The sequence below is a fragment of the Talpa occidentalis genome, unplaced genomic scaffold (genome assembly GCF_014898055.3).
Source record: "Talpa occidentalis isolate TD23 unplaced genomic scaffold, MPIMG_talOcc4v2.1 talOcc4.12, whole genome shotgun sequence".
NCBI classification, from domain to species: Eukaryota; Metazoa; Chordata; class Mammalia; order Eulipotyphla; family Talpidae; genus Talpa; species Talpa occidentalis.
The window spans coordinates 25,818,085-25,838,602 of record NW_023601212.1 but is presented as its reverse complement, the minus strand read 5'-3'; the positions used below and the strand labels follow the sequence as shown (position 1 = coordinate 25,838,602).

General features: G+C 36.6%; 1 long non-coding RNA gene across 1 annotated transcript; it reads left to right on the top strand.

Moving 5' to 3' along the window:
- Positions 1-800: 800 nt before the first annotated feature.
- Positions 801-10,656, top strand: LOC119239954 (uncharacterized). The gene is made up of 3 exons (XR_005124041.2): positions 801-924; positions 10,257-10,348; positions 10,602-10,656. It is a non-coding gene; the product is annotated as an uncharacterized LOC119239954 (long non-coding RNA).
- Positions 10,657-20,518: the final 9,862 nt, after the last annotated feature.

Sequence of the window (20,518 nt, the reverse complement as noted above, 5' to 3'; positions counted from 1 at the left end):
AGTTGCTTCAGTCTAGTAAATTCATCATGTATGTTAACATTACTTTTGCTTATATTTAGTAACCCTAAACTATTAGTTTCTGAAAGGGATATATTCAAGTTCCATCTAAATTTTTGTTTATTTCTCATTTCAGTTTTTGTAGCTATTGTTTAATATGGTTAAGGATTATATGGATAGGTGCATATGTATTTATAGTGAATATCCCTTATTGTTTTACCAGCATGTGATGTCATTATTTTTTCCATGTGAAAGTATTGCCTGAAGTTCTGGTTTTCAAATATTTAGCTTCATCTCATAGATTTTTTTACTCTTACTCACTTACTGTATCTTTTCCAGTTATTTTCAACATTTATTGGTCTATTTACTTTAAATATCTCTGTGCATAATATAATATTAGCTCCTTTAGGTATATATACTAGGGTATCAGAAAACTTAGGGATACATATAATAAAAGATACTAAATAAATATCCTATCACAAAAAATACAAAATATAACTAAGAGAAATTAAGAAATATTTAAATAAATATAGGTATAGGCTATGTTCAAGTTTTGATAGATTCAATATTATAAAGATATCAATTCTACCAAATTGATCTATGCATAAATACAATGATATTAATATCCCCAGAGGTTATTTTGTAGAAATATATAAGCTGATTCAGAAATTAAGTTGAAAATGCAAAGCAATAAGCAGAGCTAAGGTAATTGTCTTAGTCTGGTCAGATGACTTTAGGAAAATATCATAGGCCCGGTGATTTATCAATGACAGAATTTTATTTCTAACTGTTCCATAGACTGCAAAGTCCAAGGTCAAGATGCCAGCAGATTCAGTGTCTAGTGAAGCCTGTTTCCTGGTACATAGAGAGCTCTCTCTATTATCTCACAGGACACAAGGGTCAAAGGAGTTATCTGGAGTCTCTTTGGTAAGGCACTGATTCTACTCTTGAGGAATATACCCTTATGATCTAATAACTTCACAAAGGCCTCACAGCCTAATACATTTATTTTGGGGTGTAGGATTTAATATGTGAACTTGAGGAGGACACATCAATTCCATTACATCAGTAATCTTGAGGAGAACAAAGTGGCAAGGATTACTCTATCAGATATCAAGACCACAGTAAATTTTTTTTTCCTCTTATCACTTTTTTTTTTAATTTTAATAATAAATTTTATTTTTATATTCCCCATACAATTGCAGCCCCCCCATTCTGACCCCAATCTCTCCCCTCCCACCCCCGCCCCCTTAAAAGTGTCTCTGGTTCGTAGTTTTTTGTTGATTTTGATTTTCATTTTCTTATAGTTATTCGTTTTCCTGGTCCCTTATTTAAGTTTTCTAGATTCCTGCTATGAGTGAGACCATCCGGTATTTTCCTTTTTCTTTTTGGCTTATTTCGCTGAGCATGATCCCTTCCAGTGCCATCCATGTTGCTGCAAATTGCATGTGTTTATCTTTTTTGAATGCTGAGTAATATTCCATGGTATATATGTACCACATCTTCTTGATCCAGTCATCTATTTTTGGGCATTTGGGTTGTTTCCAAAGCTTAGCTATAGTAAATTTTTAAAAGTGTTATACTACCACAAGTATAGATTAATAGATAAACTGAACAGAATGGTGACTAGCCTCTCACCCACACCTTGTTTATGATACAGGTACTGCTAAAGACCATTAAAAAAGTTTTCTAAGGCTTCCCTGGTGGTGCAGGGGTGAAAGACAGCTCTATCAAGCTATCACCAGCCACTGCAGCACAAATTTGATCGCTGGCTGGCCAGGGAGCTAACCCACATGGTGCAACAGACCTCTCTTTTCTTTCCCACTGCTCCCCTCAGCAGAGTATTTCAGTAGATCTGCCTTTTCTGTTCCCCACTATCTCTGGTGAATCCTCTCAGCCCCCACACCTCTGGCTTACATCTCAGTTCTTGTATGAATAAATAAATAAATCTTCAAAGAAAAAGTTGACTAAATAAGAAATGGTGCTATTAATTCAGATATCTCTATAGAAAAATAACTCTAATTCACTTTATTTGCAAAAATAAATTCCAAGTATATTGTAGATAAGCCATTTCTATCAATTAATATAGAACTAAAGATAAACCAAAAAATATTAAGAAAGACAGAAAGCACTAGGCATAAATAAAAAGTTGATAAACTATACTAATTGAAATTGAGAAGTTTTGTGCAAGCTGCCCATAGATCTGAGGCATACAGCAAGGGAGTATGAGGCAGAGTGTCAAAAAGAGGAGGGAAGAGCACAAGGGACTAAAGTGATGGTTCGTAGGTGATTATGGTGGTGGGAGAACTATAGGGATGAAACATTTGCCTTGTGTGTTTACCCTTTTAAAATAAACATTTTTTAAATTAAAATATCTGCACACAATAAACTAAAATATATCTTTCTACAGTTTTATTCATTTTGTTTCTGTTCTTTACACTACACAAAGTAAACTTTACCCTCAGTTTATAGAATATCCTTTCATGGATTTGAATATAACAAAGGTCACATAGCTACATAAATAATAGCAGAGTTGAACATGGCATTAAGGTTTATTTTGCCCAACTATTTCTCCACTAAGCAAATGTTTATAATGTCCCTTCCAGAATATTCTAGACAATATATGGATGCTTCAAAAAAATGAGTAACTCATGAGCTGCCAATGACACTACACAGCAGAGACAATATTAAAACCCTAAGATGACTGAATAATTTCTTAACCACAGTACAACTCTATTGCTACACCATACTTGGTAGTGTTCTTCATTGCTTCATAGATTCTAATAATATCTAATAGTACTAATAATATCTAATAACAAATATAGATGTATAATACTAATAGTTGTTACTGAGTTCATCATTAGCTTCTTCATTTTTGTTTGGAAAGGATTCTCTTTAAAAGGTTGGCTTGAATCATAAGGAAGAAGCTAGCAGACATGAAATATTTCATGGAACAACCTTCTAACCACATATTTTCAATTAGCCAATCCAGTTAGGCAGTATTTGCCTTTCAGAGAGAGGGAATTTTTTTTCCTAGTGACTTATTTACCAGATAAGGACACTTGAGCATGAAAAGAGTCTTCCAAAACAGGAAGGAATAGGTTGGAAAATTCCAAGACCTACCATTCTTTAATAAATAAGTCAGGTACTATAATTAACCAGCTAGGGTGCCCTGGTCTAACCTTTTAGTTTGCTGTTATGTTTTCTGCATATTAATTACTTCAGAGAGTAACTTAGCAGGTTTTGAAAGTGTGTGCAGCAATTAGGTCATTCATGTCTCACTACCACCAATTTAAAAGCCTGAAGGCTTGGTTTGAGGCTCAAGTTAATTCCACTGAACTACCTAAGTGAGAAAATTTGCAGTTCCTCATGCTCTTTGCAAGTTGATATTTTAATAGTTTATTACACTCTACCTGCTCTACATGCTGCTAGAGTATCTCCAATTGGAAAGGAAGTAGACCTTTCCAAAAACCTGTGAGTGACATGCTAAATGGAAGTGGTAGATTGAGGTCTTGGAAAACCTACCAAGTCAGCTGATATTAAAGGGATATTACCAGTTTTCTTTCTAGCCTGTACTCAAGATGTGTCAACCAGAATGTCTTTTCTCTGTTTTCTTCATCTCACCAAATCCTACTGAGGGTGTAAAAATGTTTGGTCTCATTCAAGATGTCCCCTATAAACTCCTCTTTCTAATTTGTTATCTGTTGTTTTTTTTTTTTTTCCACCAGTCTGTGCACTATTTTTTTTATAAACAGGTTTATCTCTTTGTGCCACAAAATCTAGTAACAGTTTACTGCATATTATGATTATCTTTAAAGCTACTTTATAGACAAGTTCCAGTTCTAATTAAAATAGAGAAGGCACATTCGATCCTGTCTCATTAAATGCAGCTAAAATTCTTAGATAGAATAAACAATGCAACACTCTAAAAACTCTGAAAAGTTGATGGTAGTACATGTGTAGGAGAAATAACTGCAAACATAAAGTTCAATAATATGGCTATGAGTTTCATGGTTTGTTTTTCCTCCCATATCTCTCAAGTATATGGCAAAGGCACATTCAAAGGCAGCATAAATCTCTGTTCATCCATGGACAGAATGAGCTCTAAGAGAAGATCTCTTATTCTGACCCTGAAGCAGGAAGGGAGCCTCCCTAAGATTTCTCATTCTGACCCTGAAGCTGGAAAGGGGCCTCCCTTAGGGCAGAGAAAGTAGAATCAATTTCCTGTCTTCTTTCTCATATCCCTGTACCCAATCAAACCCTCTCCGGCAACTGTATCAGGTCAGTTGTCACAGTGGCCAAACATACATCTAAAACTGCAAGGGCAGGGCCTCCCCGGTGGCGCAGTGGTTGAGCGCTGGCTTGCGAAGCTGCCCCGCAGCCTCTGCAGCACTGGTTCAATCCCTGGCCATGGGGCGAGGGTCCCACATGGCGCGCAGACCTCTCCTGCCTCCCACTGCTCCCCTCAGCAGTGTACTTCATCGGTCTATCGGTCTGCCTGTTCTGGCTCTGGTGAATTCTCTCACCCTCCCGCTTCTGACTGTACCCAGTGTTCATATAAATAAATAAACAAACAAACAAGCAAACAAGCAAATAAATAAATAAACAAACAAACAAAATAAATAAATCTTAGAAAAAAATAAAAAATAAAAATAAACTGCAAGGGCAGGGCCTCCCTTGTGGCACAAGGGGTTAAGCACAGCACTGTGAAGCCATTCACAGCCTCTGCAGAGTGAGTTCGATCTATGGCCGGCCAGGGAGCTACCCACATGGCACAACAGACCTCTCCTGCCTCACCCCCTGCTCCCCTCAGCAGTGTACTTCAGTCAGTCTGCCTGTTCTGTTCCCCACTCTGTCTCTGGTAAATCACCTCACCCCCCACGTCTCTGGCCTGCACCTCAGTTCCTGAATGCATAAATAGATAAATCTTTAAAAAAAATAAAACTACAAGGGCAGAAAATTATCCTTTCTTACTAGAGCAACTGTGGTCTAAAGAATGTAGAAGTGACCAAATATGTACCTAACTCTCCGAGGGAAAAAAATGACTTTCTCTAACTGAAGGAACTATGGCCCAAAGACTATGTAGGGAATCCATTTTGTCATTTAGCCCTGACCCAATTGTCCAAGTTTTTTCCAGAGGACAAGAATGGGGGATCCTCTTAGTGTCAAAAACCGTGAATGTGATAGCAAAGGGGACAGAATTTGAAAAAGAGAAACTTTTGGACTTATTCTACATTTTACATGCAGGACTGTTTCCCTAATCATGCCTTGGTAGACTCCAAAAAGCTTTGAGAATGGAACTATGGGTTAGACCACTGATAGATTCCTCTTGGGAGACGCAAATGCTGGATAGAGGCAAACAGCAATGAAAGACTTTTGACAACAGAAGTGACTTGGGAACCACAGCCCAAAGAGGATGAATCAGAATTTGTGACCAGAACATAGCCAGAGTGATTTATGGCAAATAAGTAAACAAAACACAATCTCCAAAAGATTTTGTAAAGGCACAGTGTCCCATAATGTAATCTTCTTAAGGTCCAGGATCCAATCCAAAATCGTACAAAAGATTAGAAAAACCTGACAAACCCTCAAAGGAAAAAACAATAACAGAAGCCAACCCAGAGTTGTTAACAGAATTATGGGATAATTTATCAGAATTATATGGAACAAAACCCAAAGGCATCTATTATAACCAGGATGAAGTAAAAATGAACATTCTTGAAACAAAACCTGGCAATGCCAACCACTGGTAAGCACGCTGAGCAATTCGAACCCTCATACACTGGTGGTGAGTATGCAAATTGACACAGCAGCCTGGAAAACAGTTTAGCAGTTTTGGATAAGCTAAACCTAAAATTATCATATGACCCAGAAACTGAAATCCTGTGTATTACTGTAGAAAAATTAAAGCATGATCATATAAGAACCTGTAGATAAATGTTTATATCAGCTTATTCATAATTACTAAAAACTAGAAACACCTCAAATGTCCTTCAGTGGATGGAGAAACACACATGGGTTCATCTGTAGAATGAACTACTACTCAGAAGTAAAAGGGTGTGACCACTGAGGCAAGCAGGAACTCAAGATTCCAAGTGAGGACTCCAGTCCCAAAATGTAGCATGATTCTATTTGCACAGCAGAGCTAGGGGGTCAAAGGTAGGGGTCAGAGAAGGATTTGACTAGAAAGGGCAGCACAAATAATTTATTTATAAATTTGTTTTATATCCTGATTGTGGTGGTGGCTACGTACATTTGACATGTGTTGGAACTGATAGAAAAATTCACCAAAAAAGTTAATTTTATGGTATGCCTGTTTTGTTTAAATGACAGTACAGTCTGGCTAATGATTGCAACTCATTTATACCTCTGCACTTATACTCTGCATTTATGCCAATAGCACTGAAGTTCATGCTAAGCAAATGTATATTGGCTTATTTTTAAAGAAATAGATGACCATGTGAAAATTGAAGTGATTTCTGACAATTAAATACTATGAATATTTTAGCAGTACAATCAAGAAAATAATATCAACTAAAATGTATAACAAAGTTAACATGTATTATTGTTATGAATCATCATTATTGATTTGCATGGTATGTAGTCTATGTAAATGACTGTAATTAGCATTGTTTTTATAGTCAACATTTTTTAAAATTTTCACTATTTGCAATCATTATCAATGTTTTGACTCCACATGCTCATCAAACACAATATATACATATATATATATATATATACACACACAATATATACATAATATACACATATATACACACAATATACACATATATATAAACACAATATATACATATATACATAATATATACACAATATATATACACATATAGTTTATATACATTATATATTAATGTATGTGCTGTATATAAATGTTATGTGTAATATAGTTTATATGTAATGGTATACATGTGGAATATATATTATATATGAACATTATATATATGTAATTGATAATGGTTACAGGTACTGGTGAAATTCTTAATGTTAATTTACACAGTCTACCTGCTATACAAACTAATATATTTAGCTACAAGTATATATGTAGTTATTTAAATACAATATGTATTATATTTGGGGATATGAGTAAAGGAGAAAGGTTTGTAAGTGGCATAATGAAGATTGAGCTACTCAAGATAAATGTTGAATTGGTTAAATAAAAGAGTTAAAATTTTATTTTTTAAAGATTTATTTTATTTATTTATGCATATAAGAACTGATCTCTAGGCCAGAGGTGCCAGGTTGGGGTGGTTGAAAGGATTCACCATAGACAGAGTGGGGAGCAGAACAGGTGAATCTACTGCAATACACTGCTAAGGGGAGCAGTGGGCAAAAGAGGAGAGGTCTGCTGCACCATGTGTGTTAGCTCCCGGCCGGGCATAGAACTCATGCTGCAATGGCCAGCAATAGCCTGAGAGCAGAGACTTTAACCCCGTGCCACCAGAGAGGTCCTTAAAGAGTTAAAATTTTAGACTTCTGCTAACCTGCAATAAGCTCTATACAGTATAGTGTGTTAGAAACTTTAATGGAAACAATTGCAAATAATCCAATATCTCTGACTTTCAAAAAGATTCACATAAGAATAAGAAATACAGAGTCCATGAAGTAGAAACTGCAAACTTTGTGAACTCTAAAATGTCACATGAAATAAAGATAACACACTGCAGGCTTTGGTACACATGATAACAGAAGTAATAAAAAATCCATAGATTATTACAGGAGAAGGACATTATTTGTAACTAGAGAGATCTAGAGCCTTGTTGGGAAGTAGTGATTGAGTTGACAACAGTTAGAGGCAGGGGCACATGGAAACTGATTGATGGACACTTGGGATGTCAATGACTGAGCTGGGTGACATACACCAGACTGAAAGGATGAGAAACGTGGTTGGGACATATTGAGTCTGAGGTATAGATAGGTTGGAAATGCCAACTGAAAGCCTAGGATTGAAGTGAAAGGCAAAGGGCATAAAGGCTAAAGTTTAAAAGAAGTACACCAAGGAACAGAATTAGAACCCATAAACAGACCCACACATGAGTAGGTGAACAGAAAGTTATGACAAAGGAGCCAAGAAAATATAGTAGAGTAAGGAATGTCTCTTCAATAAATGGTGTTGGAAAAACTGGACAGCCACATGCAAAAGACTGAAAATATACCCCTATCTCTCATCATTCATAAAACTTAATTCAAAATGGAATAAATACTTGAATATTAAGACTTAAAACTATAAAACATATAGAAGAAAAAAATAGGTGATACGATCAATGGCATAGTACTTAAAGATGTTTGGGATACTTGATTCCAATGGCAAGGGAAAAATTAAATAAACAAATGCAACTACATCAAAATTAAGTTTCTGAACAGCAAAAGAAACTATCATCAAAATAACATCCTACCGAATGGAAGAAGATATTTGCAAGCCATACCTCCAACAAGGGTTAATATCTAAAATATATAAAGAACTCATAAAAACCGCAAACAAGCCACCTGATTGAAAAATAGGCAGATTATCAGAATACATTTCTTGGATGTATTTGAGATATTTGAGACTAAGTAACATCCTAGAGATTTGGATTGGAACTACATTCCATATAGTCCAAGAGGTTACTTCATTGTCCCAAATAAGACATACAGATGCCAAATGGGTACATGAAATGATGTTCTTCATGTCCTATTGTTTGGAAAACACAAACCAAAACCACAATGTGTTTATCACCTCATATCTGTGAAAACAGCTATTATCAAAAGGCATCAAACAAGTGTTAGAGAGTGGATAAAAATGATGTGATACATATATGTATAATCGGATACTACTCAACTGTTAAAAAATTATATCCCGTCATTTGCAGCAAAATGGATGAACCTAGAGATTATTATGTTAAGTGAAATAAGTCAGAGAAAGCAAACACATATAATTTCTAATATGTGGTACATAAAGAAATAAATGAACTAAATAAGTAAAAAGTAAACTTTTAGGCTATAAGACCAAATTAGTGGTTACCAGAAAGGAAGGGGGAAAGGGAAGTAAATTGGGTAAAAGAAATCATTATATGGTGAAGGATGGAATTAGAATTTCAGTGGTAAACTTAATGTAGATACACAGGCACTAATTTGTAATGATGCACATCTGAAACGTATATAACGTTATTATACAATTTTAACTTCAATAAAATCATTTTAGGGCCTCACTGGTGGTGGCAGGGGTTAAAGAGAGAGCTATCAAGCTATCACCAACCACTGCAGCACGAATTAGATCCTCCCACCAGTGAGGAAGGAACCCACATGGCACAGCAGACCTCTCCTGCCTCTTCCACTGCTCCCCTCAGTAGTGTATTTCAGTAGATCTACCTGTTCTGCTCCTTACTCTGTCTGGTGAATCCTCTCATCCCTTGCACCACTGGTCTGCACTCCAGTTCTTATATGCGTAAATAAATCCTTTTAAAAAATGAAATAAAATAAAAATTAAAAATAATTTTTAATAGTGCAAAGATTTTAACAAACACCTAAGCCATGTGGCTTTTAGTAGGAAAAGGAGTCAGTGATATAGACTGAGCAATGGAGGGAGAGGTAGGAGAGTTAGGGACGTTTATGGGAGAGTGGGCAAGAAGAGGTCATTAAGCCTTGAAGCATGCTGGTTAATTACTTCTTGACTTTCAACAAAAGTCAAATTTCACTAAAAGATAAAATTAGAGAACAACAACAAAATAAAAACACAGAAAAGATGTTATAGATTTAAACATCGTCTGAAAAACTTTGCCACTCCAAATCTCTAGGATGTTACTTAGTCTCAAAAAATGATAAGATCTCAACAGTTATATGGATTACACAAAGAATTGTCCCATTTTTTATTGCTTCTCAGCCTTTTGGTTAAGATCAAGTGAAGAATTGTCCCATTTATTCTTGAAGCAAATTATCTGTTCATGCATTGTTCGGTATAGGGCCATCCAATTGATACCTATAACTTATGGCTGGACAACATCAGAGCCAAGAAGTCATTGAGAGAGAAATCATATTTTTTTGATGATTTGCAGACTTCTGGGGGAGAAGTAATGAAAAGAGAAATAATGTAAGCAGGGCTTGTCTCCAGCCGTGACCAATTTCCCCACACTGCATTAAAGCAATCAGTTTGGAACTAGCAAACTCACAGGACTTGAGCTCTTAGTATATCTCATTGCCCAGACCTGGAGGAATAAACAAGGGTCACTTCTTCCTCAGGACATGACTTGCCTGTTGTCTTCTAGGACATGTTGCTCTATCACCCATAACTGATTCCTTGGGAGGCCTGACAGCGATGTTTTCTCAACATGCAGGGTTCTGGATCTATACTCATAAGGTATTTCTTATTTGTTGTGATCTGTTCTCTAATTGATGGGAATAGAAATACTCACCATTTCTGAGGGAATTATGGACAAGCAAGGCAGACTGGAGAAATTGCAATAGGCACTCTCTAGAGGCCCTTGTTCCATTTTTTTTCCAACAGTCACACATGATAGTGGCCCCATGGGATGGAGTATGACATTTCATATCCAAGAAAACAGATAACAAAAATAGTTCCTTTCTAATGCTACATCAACCTCTTCCCCCAGGACTTGACCACTCCAAGACAATAAAATCTGCTCGTGGAAACAGGCTAAGTGGATTGTTCTGGTATGTGTTTTTGTTTCATTTTGCTAAAGTTTTATTCTACTGCTATGGAGCCCTGACTTGAGGGTATTGGATAAATGCTAAATAATAATCTGACTGAGAAAAAGAAATGGATTTCCCAGCATAGCAGGTATAAAGAGAACAGGCTTAATTATTGATTCTCATTCCTGCCTTGTTCACACATCAGCTCACATTCAAATAACTTAAGGGAGAAAATAGTTCAAAATCTAGTAAAGCAGAAACTATTCTAAGGCTGTTAGAGTGTCAATTCCATCTTTCCTTTAATTTGGAAATTTATTTCTATAACACTGTATTAAATCAATAAAGAAAATACTGGAGGAAAGTTTACCAATATGTATCTAACTGCTGAAGTTGTAGCTTGCCGGATGAAAAACCAAGCAGAGAAAGAATCAGAATGCCTGGTTTGTGGGAAGTACTCATGCCACTTTTATGTAGGATTTTCAGTGTAGAATTTTTAAGCCCTTAACCACCAATTAGAAACCACAAGGAAACCTTTGGAGCGGCATGGTGTGGATTTGGGTATGGCACTTTGTAACAGTGAGTTTTGAATCCCTCTTGCTTTTCACTAAAGGTACCATATTAAAAATTGGAAAAAATGTTTTCCAATTTATGAAATGAGTTCTAAACTCTCATATGGTATATAAGGATCAAATCCAGAGAGTTAATTTGGATGGGAAAAATCTATATAACAGGCATAATTCCTTTTCTACTTTCACCAGAAAATAGTGAATTCAGATTTTTCATTGAAAAAGTCTGTGTTGTATGTATAACAGAAACATGTGTAACTGCTTCACAAGCTTAACTTTCAAGATAGTTCTACAGAAGCACAGTGAAAAAAGAGAATTAAGGCAATTATATATTCAATCTAGATGTCAGCAGAGGTCATCCTGTCCTTTGAGACTTAAATAAAATTAACTTCAGCCACTTTTCTCATCTTTAATAAGAAACTCAATATCCTCTCTAAGAGTTTTGCACACATCTTAAATGCACCTTCTCATGATTATCTGTATTTTTAATTAACTATTCCCAGCGAGCATGCATCTTCCCTTCCTGATTGTTCTCTTTTTGTTGCCCAGTGTTAACTCATATGCCAACAGAGCCTTTTTATTCCCTAAAACTCTATTCTTAGAAAACATTTCTATGTAGCAAATGGCCATTACATGGCAGCAATATACAGAAATAATTTTTAGGCCTCCCCTGGTGGCGTAGGCGGTTGAGCACAGAGCTGTGAAGCTGTCCACGGCCTCTGCAGCGCCGGTTCGATCCCAGCCAGCCAGAGCATCCCACATGGAGCGACAGACCTCTCCTGTCTCACCCACTGCTCCCCTCAGCAGTGTATTTCATCAGTCTGCCTGGTCTGTTCCCTGATCTGTCTCTGGTGAATCCTCTCACCCTCCCGAGCATCTGGTCTGTACCCCGGTTCTTCTATAAATAAATAAATAAATCTTTAAAAAAGTGTATTATATATTAAAAAAGAAATAATTTTAAAATTAATCTTCAAAAATTTATCCAGTGAACTCTACCACTAAGAAATTCTCATTGTCCAACATTTCTGCACAAAATTCTTTCCATATACACCCATATTTATCCCATTTGCTTGGTCCTATCTCTTTTCCTCAGAACTCTTCCCCTTTCCTTACTTTTTGCTTCCTCAAGTAATTGCTAATTTTCATGCAAAGCAATTTAATGGTCTTTTTGTTTTATGGTCTTCTTCAAGAGTTCCAAGTTCCTGGAGCTACATCTTTCACAAGTGCAGACAGATATTTGGCTAAACACACCATCCTGTTAGAAGAGTCACGTCACTACCTTAAGAGGCAAATGGCAGTTATCTGCTGTTACTTTTTATTGTTTTTTCTACATCCATATAATTAAAATAGACCACAATAATCAATGTCTATGTATTTGTGGCCATAGATTAAGGTAGTGTCACTTAACCAATGATCAGATACTTATTTACATATTTTATGCAATATGCCCAACCTCAGAAATCCAACTATGAGAACTTCACCCAAGAAAATGATATTGAATTTGTTATGAGCTTCTATTAAATACAAATTACTGAATGTGTGATAATTTCTCAAAAGATAAGCAGGTAAAATTTTTATTTATAATGAGATGTCATAGGAAGCCGAGTTTCCATTTGCTAGAGAAAGAGAATATGTTCCACTCCACCTCGTGTTTCTATGATTATGGTCATGTTGGGTGAGATACGGAGTTTTGAGAGATATTCTACTTGGACTCCCAGCCTCCCCCAAAGTATGACTGCCAGCTAACAAATCATAAACCCACAGTATATGAGCTTCCCTAGAAAATACTTTATTGACACACTAGATGAATGATAATAGTTTATTTGGTGAATATTAAATGTTAGATAGTAAGGGCTATGTAAATATTAGACAGGACAGCATTTTGCACATAATATAAACTCAATAAATGTTAATTTGTCCACTCCCTTCCCCTTAAATCTTACTGAAATGAAAAATCAGTTTTTGAATTTGAATCTGTATTTGACTTTTTAGTAGCTATATCACACCATCAGCCTCATCCCAGTAACTGAAACCATCCAAATTGTATAGATATGTAGAGATTCTTCTAATTTCCTGATGATTGTTGTTAGGCTGTATTTTTCCCATTCTGCATTTAATGTATTACTTCTTTTAAGTACAGTGTATACACACACACACACACACACACACACACACATATAATCTCTTTGAAATGTCATTCTGTGCTATTTGCTCTCATAAATTCAAACTGTCAAGATTTTTTAAACTTTTAATTCTTATGCAGAATTTGATATATGGCAACTCTAATTTATCTAAATCTTTGTCTCTTCTTAAACATTTTGACATATTAAAAATAATCATAATGAGCAAGATAGGAGGCAGCAGTCTTATGACATGCTGTTTCAAAATGTACCAGGATTTGTTTTAATCAGATATGGTAAGACAAGCACACACAGAAATGACTGGAGGGAAGAAGTGTCACAGATCCCTAGAAGCAGGGGGCCCAGCGTGTCACGCAGTCACACAAGGAAGCACCAGTCAATCAGGAATGAGGGGACACCAGGGTGCAAGCCTCTATTGAGCTTTTTTGAGGAAGAAATGGGCAATGCAGAGTAAGCAGGTAGACAGGTTTAGGACTGGCCACCTTGAGTGATTTCAGTGAGCTCTGGGATATAAGGGTGATCTCTTGTTGCCCCATAGCTCGCCTTCAGGTAGTTTTTGTTTGTTTAATTGAAGAAAATTTGGTTTACATCACTGTATTTGTTTTACCATTTATAGGCTCTAACCTCTACATGTGTATGTTTTCACACCATGCTCATGACCAAAGTCCCAATAATTTTCTACCTTGTTCCATTGGACTTCCTCCTCCACCACTCCTGCCCCACCAGACTCCTCTTCTAGTTGCCTCAGTTTTGTAGTCAGATGTCAAGTGTTTGTTATTGCTTTGGTTTTGTGTGGCCCTTTGTTTTATTTCTCTATATTCCACTTTAAAGTTTTTTTTAGTGGAGCCTTTTCCATTTTTATTATCAAGTGTCTGCAAATAGTGATAGTTTTACTTCCTCTTTCCCAATCTTTCTCATACCTAAATGCTCTGATGTAATACTATGTTGAACTGTAGTGGAAGAGCAGATATCCATGTTTTGTACCGGGTCTTGGGGGAAAAGCCCTCAGGTAATTTAAGGCAGGAGAACAGGCACTGAATTCCAGGCATCTGATAAAGAAGGCAGGTAGGGTTTATGCTCTGAATTGATTGGCTTGCACTTAGAGAGTGCACTCTGGGGAGAGTGTTCACTAAGTCTAGGAATGAACTATCCCTAGTAGGGACTGTCACCACTCAGGGAGACCTCAGATATGATGCCAGAGCACCAAGAATATGGAAAATGTCAGGGCCTCCCTGGTGGCACAGGGGGTTAAGACACAACCTATGAAGCTGTCCACAGCCACTGCAGCATGAGTTCGATCCCCTACCAGGGAGATAGCCATATGGCACAGCAGACCTCTCCTGACATGCCCGCTGCTCCCCTCAGCAGTGTATTTCAGTCACTGTGCCTGTTGTGTTCCCCACTCTGTCTCTGGTGAATGCTCTCACCCCCCACACCTCTAGCCTGTACCCCAGTTCAGGTATGCATAGATAAAAATAAATCTTTAGAAAAAAGACTATGGAAAACGAGAAGATGCAATTAATAAATATGCCATTAAGGTATTCTAGTTGCATCCCCTAAAGTAGGCCCTGGGACAATACTGTCTCTGGTACTTTGTATGGGTTGACCTTTCAGCTCATCACTGAAAGATGAGCAAAAATCAACCAGTTTGTCCAAAGCCCACAAATGTATAGTAGAAATGAGCTGGTAGTCCTCCCTGGTGGCACAGCGGTTGAGCCCTGGGCTGCGAAGCTGCCTGCAGCCTCTGCAGTGCCCTTTCAATCCCCAGTCGCTGCAGACCTCTCCTGCTGCCTGCTGCCTGCTGCTCCCCTCAGCAATATATTTCATCAGTCTGCCTGTTCTGTTCCCTGCTCTGGCTCTGGTGAATCCTCTCACCCTCCCGCGCTTCTGACTATTCCCAGTGCTTGTATAAATAAATAAATAAATAAACAAACAAACAAACAAATAAATAAATAAATCTTAAAAAAAAAAAAAGAAATGAGCTGGTAATTCAGACCTCTTTAGCCCTTCTTTGGCACTACCTCAATCATGCAAGCCTGGTTTGGATACAGTTGCTCAATCAACAGTGCCATATTATTCAAAAGGATATCAAATAAATTATGACCAAAAATCTAATTGCAATTGAAAATGCAACTTTATCAATTACCCTTTTAATCCAGAATGGTAAAAAGACTTACAATTGGCATGACTAAATTTCTTAGCAACCTGAAAGTTCTCAGTAACCTTTTAAAGTTCAAATTGAATTCAAATTTTAATCCAAATTGTCTTCTCTCTAAGTTCTTATATCATTAATATATATTGCAGATTTTCCAGGGATAATTGGACCATTGTCAATGGTCTGAGACTGTAGTTTGGAATCTATCTTTTTCTTTCATATTTAAATGTTAAGACAAAAATTATTTATCTCAAGCAACTTCCAGTATAACTCCATTCTTAAAAGTATTCACAATTGATTCCTGAATTGCTTCTTCCATTTTTTTCTATACCTTGGAATATAATTTCTTTATACCAAGTAGCTAAGAAATTGGAATACAGTACAGTCAGTAGTTCTTATAGCTCTATTAGAATTATTAAGCCTTTCCCCTTCTTATATTTATTTATTGCCTCAGTGCCTGCTCTTTTTTACATTTTATTTTGTGATTATAAAAACTAGAATTAAATAGTAAAGAAATAATGGATGTGAGTGTGCTTTTTTTTAATGGATTGTTCTAGTGTTTTGCCATCAAGTACAATGTTAGCTGTTAATTTTAGATACTCGTTCGCAACTGAGGACTTAGTCTTTGGAATCTAGTTTTCCTAATGTGTTTGCTTTTCTAAAAAAAGAAAAAATAAGAAGAATGTTGATTATCAAACATTCAACAGGTTTTTTTGAAATTACTATGAGATTTTTATTATATTGAACTTACAGACATGTATCATAATCATCATTCTCCTGATAATATATCAGTGTTCACATCTCAAAATAAACCCTCTGTATGATTATTTGAAGATATCTTGAATATGATTTGCTAATAATTTAAGAATAGTGCATTAATATTTCTGAGTGAAATCAAATATAGGTTTTTGCATTATTTTATTTTATTTATTTATTTATTTTATAGAGTCATGTTTTATTTATTTATTTGTTTGTTTTGTTTATACATGCACTGGGTACAGTCAGAAGCGCCAGAGGGTGAAAGAATTCACCAGAGCCAGAGCGGGGAGCAGAGCAGGCAGAAGGACCGAAGTACACTGCTGAGGGGAGCAGCGGCTGGCAGGAGAGGTCTGCGCGCCATGTGGGACCCTCCTCCGGTGGCCGGGGAGCAGCCGGGGATCGAACCGGCGCCGCAGAGGCTGCGGGCAGCCTCGTAACCCAACGCTCAACCGCTGCGCCACCGGGGGATTAAAGATTTATTTATTTATTTTATACAAGAACCGGGGTATACAGGCCAGATGCGCGGGAGGGTGAGAGGATTCACCAGAGACAGAGTAGGGAGCAGAACAGGCAGACTGACAAAATACACTGCTCAGGGGTGCAGTGGGTGAGACAGGAGGGGTCTGCCACACCATGTCGGACCCTCGCCTGGGGATTGAACTGGCGCTTCAGGCTGCGGACAGCTTCACAGCGCAGTGCTCAACCACCTACTACACGAGGGGAGACCCAATTTTTGCCTTATTTTTTTTCCTGGTGGGTAAGAGCCTTCTTACTGAGGTCTTTTTGTGGCATTCAAACTTAGGAAATTGAAGTGAAAAACATTGTTATTTTCAGTGTTTTAGAACAGTTTGTGTAACATGGGAATTCTCTCCTATTTGAAATTCTAAGAGCAAAATTATTTGATTTTGAATGTGTTTTTAAAAAGTTTGATAATTTATTTTATATAATTGCTCCAAACAATTGTTTTTACTTTCCCTTAATTTTAATTTTGGTCACTGATTTTTTTTTTCTGAGAAATGATCCATTTATGGTTTTTAAGTTATTTAACATAACTTGTGTGCAATATTTCTTTGGAGTTAACAAAATTCTCCTATCCTGTCTCCATTTTGAAAATTTATTTTTGCTTTTTCTTTTGTTTTGATGGTATTTCATTTTTGTCACTTTCATTTGGTGCTGGTGTTATTGTGTTCAAAGAAACAGCTCTTGCATTTACTGAGAAACTATTGTCTTATTTTGAATTCACTAAATATTTCTCTTTATATTTATTACATGTTTTCTTCCATTTTCTTAGGTTTATTTTGCTATTGCTTTTCTAACTATTGAGTTGATTGCTAAATTTCTTTATTTTATTATTATTTTAATAATGAAAGCATTTACGATTATTGCCTCTGAGAATAACTTTGAGTGCATTGCACTACAATAATAAGTAATGTCTTTTTTAATTTCTATTATTTTCTAAATAGCCTACCATTTTAATTTTGATTTCTTTTTTGTCCTAATAGGCTTCTTAAAAAATGTTTTAAATTACCAAATTTCTGGGTCTTATTTTTGTTTCCTTTTTAAACGTTGGTTATTAATTTACTGTTTGTTATAAAGTGACAGGGCGACATTTTCCTATACAATTTCTGATTTGAGAATTTTATTTTTGACCTGGAATCTAATCAGTTTTTATAATTGTACATAGAAATTTGAACATAAAACATATGTTCTGAATATAGCATACACAGTTCAATATGATTATGAATTAAACTATTATAATACTAAAATTGCTCTCAAGATATATTCAGTAGTTTCTAGAACATCATGTTCGAATCAATTCTTATTTATTCATTTATCAAATATTATTGAGCACCTTCTTTATGCCTTCTTTATGGGAGGACCCCTGGGGCAGGAGGTGGACACTGAGGCATTGAGGTAGCTAAGTAACAAGCCAAGGTGACACAGTGAGAGGTGTATGAGTAAGTTATATGCCTATACATATATACATAGATGTGTGCATATATGAATATATACAGGCTTTTTGAGTATAAGTAGAAATGTTTCCATAATACTATTCTTTCCACATGCATTGCTTCATACTTTGCTTTTCTATCATTTTTCTTTTAATGTTGGTTTTAGTGCATATTATTGTGTTGTCTGTAGGAATGCTACAGTAGAAGCGATGGGGACTACTAATCAGAGAATTTTAAGTGACTTTCATTTTCCCTTAATTATGCTTGATTTATCCTTCACAGTTTTGTAGTTTTTCCCCTTAATAGAGAAGTTATGGTTGAGGCCTTTTACTTTCCCTCTCTGCTCCCTTTATACATCACATACTCTTCCTCAAACAGATTGCCTCACCTTTCTTGGTCAACACTTCTTTGTTATGTATCACTTTTTATGGAAGTAACATTGGTTTACAACACTATAATTTAGGGATATAGATTCAGACCTCTTCAGATATGTGTTACCACACCACACTCACCACTGAAACACACATCATGGGGCCTCCCTGGTGGTGCAAGGGTAAGCATCAGCACTAAGAAGCTATCTGCAGCCACTGCAGCATGAGTTTGATCCCCAGCCAGGGAGCTTACCCACATGGTATAGCAGACCTCTCCTGTCTCACTTGCTGCTCCCCACAGCAGTGTATTTCAGTCAGTCCTCCTGTTCTGCTCCCCATTCTGTCTCTGGTGAATCCTCTCACCCCCACACCTCTGGCCTGTACCTCACTTCTTGTATGCATAAATAAATAAATCTTTAAAAAAAACAACATGGCACACATCTTCCTCTACCACAGCCCACTGGGCCCCCTTCCCCTTGGCTACCCACCCTCCCTCTCTGGCAGCCTGAATTCTAGTCAGATTTCTAGGGTTTGTTTTGGCTTAGTTTTCTCTGTCCCTTTGTTTTGTTTCTTCACATTCCATAGATGAATGAAAACATCTGGTATTTGTCCTTCCCCTTCTGACTTATTTAGCTTAGCATAATCCTTCCAGGTCCATCCATGTCGTGGCAATAGCAAAGATCATATAATATTTACATTTGAGTAGTATTCCATTATGTGTGTGTGTGTACATTATATAGCACATCTTCTTTATGCATCATCTGTCATTGGGCACTTAAGTTGTTGCCATAGCGGTGCTGCGATGAACATAGGAGTGTATAATTTCCTTTGAATTGGTGTTTTCAAAGAAGACATACAGATGGTGAACAGGCACATGAAAGAATGTTCATTACCACTTATCACCAGGGAATGCAAATCAAGCCGCAATGAAATACCATCTCACACCAGTGAAAATGGTTCATGTCAACAAGACTAGAAACAGGTGTTAGCAAAGGTGTGGAGAAATAGAAACCCTTTTACAATATTGGTGGCAATGCAGACTGTGCCAGCCTCTAATGGAAAATAGTATGAACATTTCTCAAAATATTAAAAATGATCTGCCCTAAAATCCAACAGTTCCACTCCTTGTTATCTGTCTAAGGACTATCAACACCTCTTAGACAAACTTCAGGTCGAGCCATTGCTGCAACAAGTTCCAAAAAGCTCTTTTCTTGCTGTGCTTTCTCCCTTCCTGCCCAGATCTATCTGAGGACCAAGCTAACCAGCTCAGTCTTGAACCAGTCACAACCCAGAAATGCAGGGAATAAACACCATGGCACCATCCTTCACCACTGAAGGGTGGGAACTGATGGATTGTGAGTTCTAGCTTTCAGTTCTATGTCAGACTGACATGAGATCCACCATCCCACAGATGGTTTCACAGACACAACACCAGTCTCTCTTAATAGGACCAGTTCTGTTATGCATTCTTGTATCAGTTTTTCCCCCTACCTTGTTTTACTCCCTCTGTTTTAAGTCTACACCTTTGGATAACTTCTAAATACAAAGTGTTCTCAGGATTTTGTCTCAGATTCTATTTTCTGAGACTGAGACTCTATTTTCCAGATTGAGACTCCTTTCTTGCTCATCTTGCTCTGAACATAGCTTTTAAAATCTTTTTATGCTTTTAAAACCATATTTGTCAAATTTTTGTCTTACTTTAACATTTAGGCTACAGAACATTATTCCTGCAGCCTGATGCTGCTCTTTTCTATTCTCTTGATGTTTATTCTCCTCCTTCAATATTTAATACATGTCCTTTTAAAATATGAACTCAACTTTCAGTTATATTAACTCCTTTAGATTTATATTCCTTTCTTTATCATTAGAATAATTTCTGATTATATGGATTTTTCCCCCAGTGTGCTCTCCATCCTATCTCTCACAAGTGTGT